Below are 12,500 nucleotides of genomic sequence, written 5' to 3'. Positions count from 1 at the left end.
ATTTTGCTTGACAGTGACCTTGAGCTTCCAAAATTTAATCGTTTCATTTTTTTACATAACAGTTAATCCCTGCAATTTTCGCAAAAAAAAAAAAAAAAAAAAAAAAAAAAAAATCAAACAAGAGCGAAAAGATAACCTCCTTCCAACTTCGTTGGTGGAGGTAAATATGCAAATTAGGTATAAAGAATTTAATAGATAGCAGGTTTTTTGTATTACGAACTAAGATGAGAGTCAGCAGCTGAAGACCAGACAGGAGAACAATACTCGTAACAAGACAAAGTTAAAGAATTAAAACACCTTCTTTAGAATAGATTGATCACCAAAAAAAAAAAAAAAAAAAAAAAAACCCTGAAGAGTTTCTCAATAAGCCTTTTTTTTTTTATTGGAGAAGAAAACTTCCTCTTGCTAACTTCCCCCCGCCCCCCCCTAAAAAAAAAGCAGAAATTTGAGCCAAGAAATCAGTGTTCTTTATGGAAAAAAAAAAACAAGGGAAAATGGCATTTAGGCCTACACCACCATTGGTATCAAGGTCCAGTTAGTGTTATAATTTTCCCAGGATTTAGAAGTTGAACTAGTCAGTTTAGCTACTTGAAAATTGTAATGAGGAATATCAAGTTTCGCATATATATATATATATATATATATATATATATATATATTATATATATATATATATATATATATATATATATATATATATATATATATATATATATATATATATATATATTGTAATGACCTAATGACTTCCCTCATACCGGTGCTATTATGCTACTCTGGTTAGCATCTCTTCTCGATCGTTTAGGAAGAGAAAGATTTAGTCTTAATCCGCAGCATCAATCGGAGGTTTTTCCTCTCCCATTCTAGAGTTGGCTTACGTGTTGATCATTAATCTAGGAAATTGTTAACTCAAGTAGTCCGTGTAGGAGGTGAAATTGTATAGGGGGGAGTGGAGGGGGGGAGAGTTGTCTATGATGGAGTGGGAAATGATGACAGGATGGAGACTCGAGAGCTGTAAGAAGAAGTGGGTGTGGCGTCAGGATGATAGAGGGAGAGTAGAAAGGGTGAGGAGGAAGCGTGAAGAAAAGGAGGAGGAAGAGAAGAAGTGGTGTGAATAACAGGGCAAATGGTGGGGTTTGGAGTTTGCCCCTGAGGGTGGTGGATGGCGGGTACTTTCGGGGTATGGCACCCGGGGGTGTCCGCATCTCAGTTCCCGCTGATCTCGGCGTCAACAACACAACTCTTTGGGGCGGGGTTGAACACAGTCGCCAATCTCAGGTCAGTCCATAGTTCTGAGAACTACGATTTAGTCTGTTAGGTTTTTTAATTAATAATTTTTGTTAATTTTGCTTCAAAGGTGACTAGCAATTGTTTTGATACAGATAATAAACACGTTCTCTCCCATAATATATATTTAGCATTTTTAACTTACAGTGTTTTATGTTAATAGGTGATTGTAAAATCACATTTAGATGGGAATAGAAGTAATTTTATCGTATTGTTTTCAGCTGTAGTGTATTTTGCAATTTTGCACCATGAATTTTATTTATTTAATCATTTCTAACTTTCGTCAGGTAAATGTGTTGGTGAGAATTTTCGTCGTGGTAATTTATTGTCTTTAATTTATATGATTTAGTCATTATTACAGTATAGGTCTGTACTAATTGTAAATGGATTTCTGTTATTATTATTAATATTATTATTATTATTATTATTATTATTATTATTATTATTATTATTATTATTATTATTGCTGTTGTTGTTGTTGTTTGTAGCTTCTGTGCTGCTAAAAATAATTTTAAGAGTAATAATGATAATGACAACAGTAATAATTATCATCAGCGTCATCATGATTTGTGTACATATCAAGCCTGCCCACGTCGATATAGTTGAATGTAGTAAGCAAAGAAATAGACAAATAAAAGTTTATGTGAACTTGGAAGCCATGAATTTAAGTGTTAGAAATGTGGCTTTATAAGAACTTTTTGAAAACAAGAACATCCAACACATGTTTGCGTTAGTTTATCGTCTACTTTCTTGTTACCCTGATAGCATTCGCAATGTATAGAAAGTATAACGTAACAGGTTTCTTTATAGATGAAAGGAAAGGAAAACGAGAACTAAAAGGTAGCGAAGTGCTTACCCTTGTTAACGGTTTAAAGGCCACTCGTGAGTGGCAGATACAAGGGATCGAACTTCAGAGACGTTAACCACCAGGCGAAAGGATTTTGGACTTTTTATGTCACACATTGACAGCTACACGTTTGCTAGTTCTAAGAATTATAGTACAAATGTACTGTCTCTTAAATTAAATTTAGTCTCTACCTCCCATATAACACCATAGAAGTAGGATTTATTGATTCCCAGTGAAAATATAATCATTATCAACCTAAGATTATTAGTGTATGCGACCCGTCAAAAATGAAGGCTAAATATGTAGATAAATATGTCCATATGGATTCAACCCTCCCCATCTATCCCCTTTTCTTAATTACCACCCAGTAATTTGGACAATTTGTGGGAGATTGTTGCTTTCCGAGTGGTTCTCGTTCAGCGTGACAGGATTATATATATGCATCATCATCATCAGCCGTTACTAGTCCACTGCAGAACAAAGGCCTCAGACATGGCCTTCAACCTGCGTTTGTTTATGGTTTTCCTATGCCAGTTCATACCCGCAGTCTTTATTAGTTCGTCAATCCATCGTCTTCTCTTCCTTCCCCTGCTTCATTTTCAATCGCTAGGGGCCCATTCTATTATTCTTAATGTCCAACTATTTTCTGTGGTTCTCATTATATATCCTGCCCATGTCCATCTCTTTTGCTTACATGTCGTTAGCATATCCTCAACTTTAGTTTGCTCTTGTATCTATACGGCTCTTTTTCTGTCTCTTAGTGTTAATCCTATCATTACACTTTCCATAGTTCTTTGAGTTGTTACTAGCTTATGTTCTAAGACTTTGTATATGTGTGTGTGTGTATATATATATATATATATATATATATATATATATATATATATATATATATATATATATATATATATATATATATATATATATATATATAGGTAGACACTCGCCCTTTATTGTATAGGGGAGATTACCAAGGTCAGATTGTGCTCGCCAAGGTTAGATTCTTCTATTTTTTCACGGATGGAGGGATATTTCTGGCCTTTTCCAATTGGCATCTCTCTCTCTCTCTCTCTCTCTCTCTCTCTCTCTCTCTCTCTCTCTCTCTCTCTCTCTCTCTCTCTCTCTCTCTCTTACAATGGCTAAGTTGTTTCCGTATTTTTGCCTCGATATTTATACCTTAGAGAACTTTGGTGTCCTCGCCAAAAGAGACTATCGTTTTTTCATCATTTTTACACCAAACAGAACGAACATATTTTCAGTTTTTGAAGTGAAATAGATATCGAGGAATTTGAATTGTAACTTCTGATTAATTCATATCTGAGTTATTCGATGTGACTTATTCATTCAGAGAAAACAAAAGGAATCGGGTTTATTTTTCAGTTTTTTTCCCGAAGAAAATAGGAAAAGCTGAGTACTAAAAGTGCAGGAAAAACCTTTACCGAATTGTTAAAATAATGAAATGAGATAATCCGTTTTTATCCAAATGTTGAAATAGAGTTATAGGGACCTTTGACTGGCCAGACAGTACTACATTGGATCATTCTCTCTGGTTACGGCATATTTTCCTTTTGCCTACAAATACACCGAATAATCTGGCCTATTCTTTACACATTTTCGTCTGTCATACACTAGACAATACTGAGATTACCAAACAATTCTTCTTTGCTCAAAAGGTTAACAACAGCACTGTAGTTGTTCATTGGCCACTTTCCTCTTGGTAAGGGTAGAAGATACTCTTTAGCTGTGGTAAGCAGCTCTTCTAGGAGGACACTCCAAAATCAAACTATTGTTCTCTAGTTTTGGGTAGTGCCATAGCTTCTGTACCATGGTCTTCCACTGTCTTGGGGGTTAGAGTTCTTCTGCTTGAGGGTACATTTGGGCACACCATTCTATCTTATTTCTCTTCCTCTTGTTTTTTTTTTAGTTTTTATCGTGTATACATGAAAGATTTATTTTGGTGTTGGTACTGTTCGTAAAATATTCTATTTCATTGATAATTAATTCTCTTGTGGTTTATGTCCTTATTTCCTTTCCTCACTGGGTTATTTTCCTTGTTGGAGCCCTTGGGCTTATAGTATCTTGTTTTTCCGACTAGGGTTGTAGCTTAGCAAGTAATAATAATAATAATAATAATAATAATAACGAAATAAGAAAATTAATTTTTTTATCCAATTGCCAAAATAATGAAAAGAGGAAATATTCTTTAATTACGGTGCCTGAAACGATATAATTAGCAATATGTTGAAAATTGAAATAGAATATTTGTTTTGTTTGCAAAATGACGATAAGAATATGCGTAAAGATTGCTAAGAATAGTTGAGATGTAAAGAATAGCAACAGAGATAGAAATGTAGTGTTTTAGTTCTAAAAGTGGTAGTCTAGTGATAATTGTAGAGCCGCCATAAGACATTTTTAGGCCTAAGAGATTAAACATTATTATTATTATATATTTATTATTATTGATATTATAATTACTCTCTAAGCTACAACCCTAGATGGAAAAGCAGGATGCTATAAGTCGAAGGGTTCCAACAGGGAAAAATAGCCCATTGAGGATACGAAATAAACTATATGAGAAGTAATGAACAATTGAAATATTTTAAGAACAATAACAACAATGAAATGATAAAATAACACTTTATACATTCTCTTCATACTGGGAATTTTTTTTTTTCAAAAGGGAATTAGTTAGGTTTTTATTTCCAATTTTATGGTTATAAGGCATAAACAGACGCATTCAAAGCCTACAAAAAAAAATGGATTTAACTCAGTATAGTTTTGACTTCAGCTCCCCTCGCGTGGTGCACTGTAGGCATTACTTGAGGGTGTTTGCGGCTCCACATTCATTACCTCCGCCAACGAAGTTGGAAGGTTATGTTTTACCCCCTGTTTGTGTGTGTGTTTGTTTTTTAACAGATTTCTGGCCGTAATTTTAATCGTAGAGTAAATAAACCTGCAGGGATTAACTGTTATGTAATAATCTGGAAATGAATGAATTTTGGGAAGGTCAAAGGTCAAGTTCACGGTCGTACAAAAGGTCGAGTAATAAGCTGCCACGGCGGAGGTATGCGCTCTACTGAGTGCCCGTCTAGTATAATTTTACTTGAACTTCGTTCCCTCATCATGCTGTCCTTTTTTAAACCTTCTCTAAGTTTTACTTCATTGTTTAACTGTAGGGTTTCCCTTTGTTTCACTACGGCTCTGAATGGGCTCACAGGCCCCAACGTGGTGGTACATACCCCAAATTATTGAATACAACCAATTTGATTTTAAGAACTAGTTTCGTGGTCCTGCTATTTTATATTTGTATTTATCTCCGCCAACGAAGTGGGAAGGAGGTTATGTTTTAACCCCGGTTTTCTGTGTGTTTGTTTGTTTTTGAACAGCTTCCTGGCCACAATTTTAATGGTAAATTAATGAAACTTGCAGAAATGAACTGATATGTAAAAAGCTGGAAATGATTAAATGTTGGAAGGTCAAGGTCAAATTTCAAGGTCACGGTCAAGCAAATTGTCCACTTCACGTAATCGGCCATAAGTTTGGAAATCGTCGTCACAGAGACTTCAAACTTGGTTCATATTTGAATGTATGAAAATCCACACCAATTAATACATGTCAAGGTCAAAGGTCAAGATCAAGGTCGAGCAAAAGGTTAGAAATAAGATGCCGCGGCGGAGGTCTGCTCTCTAGTTCTCTCTACCAGATTAGCAATTTACCTTCGTAGCTAACTGATGATAATTTTTATCTATTCGTCCTTTCAATTTTGATCTAATAATGGGAATTACCATTATTCGCTATATTTTTCACATGAAAATTTAAATTTAATATCAAACATAAATACCTATAAAACTTTGAATTTGATTTCGATGCAAGTTTTATCATTAAAATACCATTTGTCCTTGCATATAACATGCTCAACTACGTTATGATAATAATATATATGAAACAACTTGCGACTTTAAACTAATCAAAAGAATTCCATTTTTATATTTCTTCCATATAACAACCGTCGTTATTATTAAAGTGAGATTTCAGTTAGTAGGAATATCTCTCCTTTAAATAATTTTTAATTAATCAAAATAGAATTTTTTATGAATTTATCATATTAAAAGAAATCAGAATTTCATGTCCACCCGTTGAGATATTACCGCTAGAGTCATTGGGTCCTTTGACTGGCCAGACAGTATTACATTGGACCCCTCTCTCTGGTTATGACTCATTTCATCCTTGTCTACACATACACCGAATAGTCTGGCCTATTCTTTATATATTCTCCTCTGTCCTTGTACACTTGACAGCACTGAAATTACCAAACAATTCTTCTTCTCTCAAGGGGTTAACTACCGCACTGTAATTGTTCAATGGCTACTTTCCTTCTGGTAAGGGTAGAAGAGAGACTTTAACTATGGTAAGCAGCTCTTGTAGGAGAAGGACACTTCAAAATCAAACCATTGTTCTCTAGTCTTCGGCAGTGCCATAACCTCTGTACCGTGGTCTTCCACTGTCTTGGTTTAGAGATCTCTTGCTTGATGGTACACTCGTGCACATTATTCTATCTTATTTCTCTTCCTCTTGTTTTTTAAAGTTTTTATAGTTTATAAATGAACTATTAATTTTAATGTTATTATTGTTCTTAAACTTCTCTTGTAATTGTTACTTTTTCCTTTTCTTATTTGGGCTATTTTCCCTGTTGGAGCCCTTGGGCTTATAGCATACTGCTTTTCCAACTAGGGTTGTATGATAGGGTATTTTCCCCATCTTTAAAAAAAAAAATATGTTTATTACTCGTATCTAGATTTTATGTTTGTGATTCTGACCAATTTTACTCAGACGTTACTATTATTTGGTGGTAATAAATTTTAATTTATTTGTTTTTAAAACAACTATAAATTGAGGTATAGTAATTTGTAATATCAAGAATCTACGCGTCATGACTAAATGTGTGATTATTCATATGCTGAAGTAGAAGATAGGAATCTATATCATATACTGTATTTTGAAAAATTCCTTAATTGGAAAAAGTATTGGAGCAAAGCAAGAACTAGGAAATCGGTGGCAAGAGAAAATATTTCTTAAATTTTGAAAATTATTGGAGTAACGCAGTGTAATTAAATGCGATTTTTTTTTATTTCCAAAATTATAAAATAACTTCGAAAGTTTGAAACATGCTGCAGTATCATTAACAGACGTTAGATGTTATTTTTCTCCAAATAGGAACAATATTGGAGTGACTGTATGAAAATAGTTTTGTTAGGAAGTCAGACTACAAAAGATATTTGTTTAAGAAAATAAAGGAAGTTATTGGAATATTATTATTGTATCAGTTACAGTATCACTGTATAATTAAATACACATTTTTCCATATCTTCCATAAACCATTCTATGAAAAGAAAGTTTGTCTACTTATGATTACCATCTGGTAGTTTTATAGGGATCACTGGGGCTCGCAATGTATTGGTCCTGGTGTCGGGTTCAATCTGCACTTATGGCATCCTGCTTTTTCAACTAGGGTTATAGATTATATAATAATAATAATAATAATAATAATAATAATAATAATAATAATAATAAGTCTTGATAAAATTTCACTATTAAACACGATCTTACTCTCCCCCTGAGCCTTGAAGGGGTTGAGGTGGACGGCGAAAGTTCTACCTGCTGAGTCATCATGAGCCATTGTCTGCTTCTCCTTGGTACTACATTAGATGGAGAAAGTTTTTGGCGCTAATCAGTTGTATATGTTCAATCTTTAGAACGAAAAAATTACAAATGCTATTATTGAAAACTTTTAGAAATCATCATATCTCGCATATACTTTTATTTGTTTATTTTTGTAAAGAATTTTTTTTTCGATTACTTGGGATAGTTTAGTAACAGAAATAACCTCTTCAATGCAAGTAAAAAAAAAATATGTCCCTCTAATCAAGGTTTCTGTCGTATGAAGATATAACATTGCACTGTGAAACCCAAGATAACATAAAAAAGACCAATGTTTAATTGCATTAAGCCTTTTTATATGGTTTAATAATCTTTCAAATTCCTCTTATCATGTAAATCTAATATAAGCCATTCTGTGATACAAAGTTTAATTCTTTGCTCAGTGTTCACGAGAAATACCACTTTGAACACAGTAAGCTAAGCCTCTCCACATATAAGAGGAAAAAAATCGTACTTTAAACACATTACTCTTAATCCTGTGCTTTTTGTAACACAATAAGATCCTACCCTGTATATGATACACTGTAGCTCTTCCGGTTCTGTTGTTACAGTGTCCGTTACAGCTTATAATTAAGCAGCATGATGGTACATCCTGATTATGCTTACTGTATGTCAGTCTTTGCGCTCTGTCATTGCATCAATTGACTGATCAGTTAATATCAACTTGGTGTAACCGTGGATATGTTTTTATGAAAGAATTTTCTCACAAAATCGTATTGGAAATACGTGAGCACATAAGTAAAATAAAGTGGAATATTGTTTTATTGTTGGATCATTTTCTCACGGAAATAACAAATTTCTTTTATAGCTTTTAAACTTAGGTTATTAAACTCTTATACTGTAAACTGTTGCAGTAATCTAAGATGTTTAAAAGCAAGCTTGGAAATTATAACAGTATTGCCATTTTTTAAAATACAAAGCTTCTGAAACTTGCTACTCTGGTACAAGGAGCTGTTGGGAGGTAAACATTGCCCAGTAGCTTTGATCCAAATAAGGAAATAATAATTAAACTAATTATTTAAGTGAAACATTAAGGGTTTCTAGGAACTGAAGAAGTATAAACAAGCGATCCACATTTACAGAGTGGCCCCGTAGTCCCATCAGTGTTCCTCATGCGGTATACTGTAGGCATTACATAATCTTTGCATCGTTCCTTAGGCCCCTAGCTCCACTTTTATCCTTCTTTATTACCTCCGTTCATGCTTCATTTCCTCCTCTTTGCTGTCCAACCTCTTCTAATTGCCGGGTTCCCCACCCTAGTTTCACTTGCGCTCTGAATGACCTCCCAGGTCCCAGCGCCGGGCTAAACAGCCCAAATCCAATCCTTGGTCATCTCAGGTTCTTCATGTTTCTCTCTCAGGGAAGTGATCACTTGGCTAGTGCAAGTCTTTGAGACTCGAGTATAGAGTAACCTAGACTTATCAGCCTGCAATTTCGTTTTGAATGCTTGACGTAACTAGAACTCGTGTACACCTTGCTCTTCTGGATATCTTTATTTTCTTAAGCAGATATTTCATTATTTTCAGTTGTTTATTAGTTATTTTACATTTGCACCTTGTCCGTCCTATCATTTTTTTTATATATATATATTCTTTTTATTTAACCCCATTCTTTGTTTCGCTGATTATTCTTCAGATAATCTAAAACTGTCCTTGAATTACTTATAATTCGCGGGTAGATTTAAATTCTCTGATTTTTTTCCCGATACCATTAAAATGCACTACTTTTGGAGAAATCTCGTTTTATAAAGATTGCCATAATCTTACCAGTTTTACAATTTTGTTAAGTTACTCTTTCAAGTTTTAAAGTTATTTGCAGCTTCCTTTTCAAAAGTTAATTCTGTACCTTAAAGGGATGAAACACCATTGCAGGTAATTAGCCTTGTATATTATTTACATCATATATCACCTTTATATAGTAATCTCCCATTCTATTACAAATGTCAGTTTATAAATATAAATGTTCGAAATGGGATTTTCACCTTACACTAGCAGCATTGTAGTATCAGACCGTTTATATATATTTTTAAAACATAAACTGACATCAATTGTACATACATACATATGCCAAGGCATTTGCACCAATTTTGGGGGGTAGCCGACATCAAACAAATGAAGCAAAAAAGGGGACCTCTCCTCTCTACGTTCCTTTGTAACAGAACAAATTGTTTAAATAAAGCTACTTCATTTCTTGAACATAAGGCTAGATTTTAAATATCTTCACCGCAAGACCAACGGTCTGTTGGTAGCTCTGAATAGGTTTAGAGATCTTCAACTATGAAATTATTTCCACCGTTTCGTTCTGAGGTTTCTTATTTACTTCATCTTGTTACGCTGTATTATTCTGCAATAGAGTCTTCAACGAGCCTTTGTCGAGATATGCTGGTACTATGCGAGTTTGAACATGGCTTCATTTTACTGCTTTTTGCCGTAAGTGGCAGGTCAGCTGTGCCGATAAAGAGTCTTCAGTTGTATCAATGTCCACCAGTTGGCTCACAAGCACTGTTCTCTCCTACTCTTTCTTTTTCTCCTCTTCAATCTCTTCTTTTTGGGGGGCAGACTGCGCAGCCCGGGTGAGTATGAGGGCGGAAGTGTTCAGATAGATGGCTTTTTTTTTATATTGAAATGGACACCTTCCTTTTTGGCTAATCTTACAGATCTAAAAGATCGTGTGTTGATACAAGATCCAGAAATCTCTCTCTCTCTCTCTCTCTCTCTCTCTCTCTCTCTCTCTCTCTCTCTCTCTCTCTCTCTCGATAATGATTTGTAAAGAATAAGCTGTAGTAATTTAAGATTATTTTTCCATTGTAATTCTATGTAATATTTCAAAATCGTTTAGACTGACATGTTTGTTATATCACAATTAAAGAGTTTTGAGCACGTAATTGTTAATATTTTTATAAAATACGGTGACTTAGTCATATCACAAAGGGTTAGTGAATAATGTGTGTTCGTGGAATTATAAGAGCAATTTGAAGCTGTTCTACTATTGTCGTAATTTTAAATTATTATTATTATTATTATTATTATTATTATTATTATTATTATTATTAATTTTATTACTATTATTATTATTATTATTATTATTATTATTATTATTATTATTATTATTATTATTATATGGAGTTTCCAGTTAAGAAAAAGGAAAAATATCGCCGTAGATATTAAAATAAGAAAAAATATAAATATAACCCTAATTTTGCCATTAATTCGGGTAAAATCTCGGGTAACCACTCTGAACAGGATAGTTCAGAGCATATCATAAATGTTATCTTTTATCGTTTTATTTACTTTTCTTTAAGAACATATTTCATATATAGAGGTCATCATGTAAAGACATTACGAAACCATTTTAAGTAGGAAGGATTTACTTGCTTATTACATTTATGATTTTATGACAGATCATGTTTAATACTTAAGAAATAATTGTATATTTGCATTTGATATTGTAAAAAGATAAAAAAAAATCAAGTTTTTCTAACGTGGGGAATTCGATATGATTATCACAAGTAGATGTATAGATTTTACCTGAAATTGAAAGGAAAATGTGTCTCAGAACACAAAGATAGAATCTCAGCATTTTTTGTCTATTTTTGGAGGCAGTCCTTTCGTTGGTTTCTTCTCAAATGTTTCCACTCGGTTGCACCTTTCAGCACTTGGGATAACTCCTTCACTGGTCTGGTATCGTGTTAACTTTGGTCTCCATTGATATAAAGGGCCAAGCAATAAAAAATCTGTATAACGAAAAAAAGGCGTGTTTGAAAATTAGCAATATTCAAACACTCATATCTCGGCGACTTATGAAATAATTTTTAGAAAGTTTTCGAAGTGTATGTATCCATGTACCCTATTTAATGTGAAAAGAATGATGTTTTTATAAGACATTGAACCAATAAAAATAATAGAACTTTGTGCTCTAGCGACCCTTAGTATTGTGAACGCCTGTTTTTTTTTTTTTTTCTTTTTTTTTCTTTTCTTTTTCGGCCAAGATGTAATCTTCGTCACTTTATACCCAGTGCTTTAATGCACAGTCAATGTAGCTCGAAGTGGATGGGAGTGCTTTGTCAAATCTGAATAACCACCAGATGGTCTATTCACAATCTCTATTTTATCCCCAGTTTAAAAGTGTGGCTTTGTATTATGTCATTCACGCTTGGACTAGACCGAATGACATGGGCAGTGCAGATAACCCTCGGGTTAGTTATGCCTCGCTCTCAATCTTCTCTTGGTCATTTGAGGTTATTTTATGTTTATTCTTTGAAATGTTCGTTGGTTTTCAAAATAGGTTGTTGTGAAGATGCAAGATTAAAAGTATTGACAGAGATAGACTATCTCCATGGAATTATGAGGAGTAGGTCTACATGATTCGGTACATGTTTTTATAATACACTCTCTCTCTCTCTCTCTCTCTCTCTCTCTCTCTCTCTCTCTCTCTCTCTCTCTCTCTCTCTCTCTCTCTCTCGTGGTGAATCAACTTTATGATGATCGCTTTTGGTCGACCGGGAAATCGAACCCTTGCCCAAGAAACTGAGGTTCTATTGACTTACCACCTAGCCAAAAAGATCTCTGGTCTCTAATCCCGAGGTGGAGAGAATCCAATATTAAGATGTATTTATTGGCATATATATATATATATATATATATATATA

At 33.8% G+C, this 12,500-nt stretch overlaps 1 protein-coding gene across 1 annotated transcript in view; it reads left to right on the top strand.

The window, feature by feature from the left end:
- The first annotated feature begins 1,173 nt into the window (after positions 1–1,173).
- Positions 1,174–12,500, top strand: part of LOC137621013 (glutamate-gated chloride channel-like) — a 31,408-nt gene continuing 20,081 nt past the window's right edge. The window contains exon 1 of the mRNA XM_068351452.1: positions 1,174–1,278. The gene's annotated coding sequence lies outside the window, so the exon portion shown is untranslated. The remainder of the gene's footprint in view (positions 1,279–12,500) is intronic.

This window comes from Palaemon carinicauda, chromosome 27 (genome assembly GCF_036898095.1).
Source record: "Palaemon carinicauda isolate YSFRI2023 chromosome 27, ASM3689809v2, whole genome shotgun sequence".
Taxonomy (NCBI): domain Eukaryota; kingdom Metazoa; phylum Arthropoda; class Malacostraca; order Decapoda; family Palaemonidae; genus Palaemon; species Palaemon carinicauda.
Note: the sequence above shows the minus strand (reverse complement) of the source record. Positions and strands in the feature narration are given on the sequence as shown.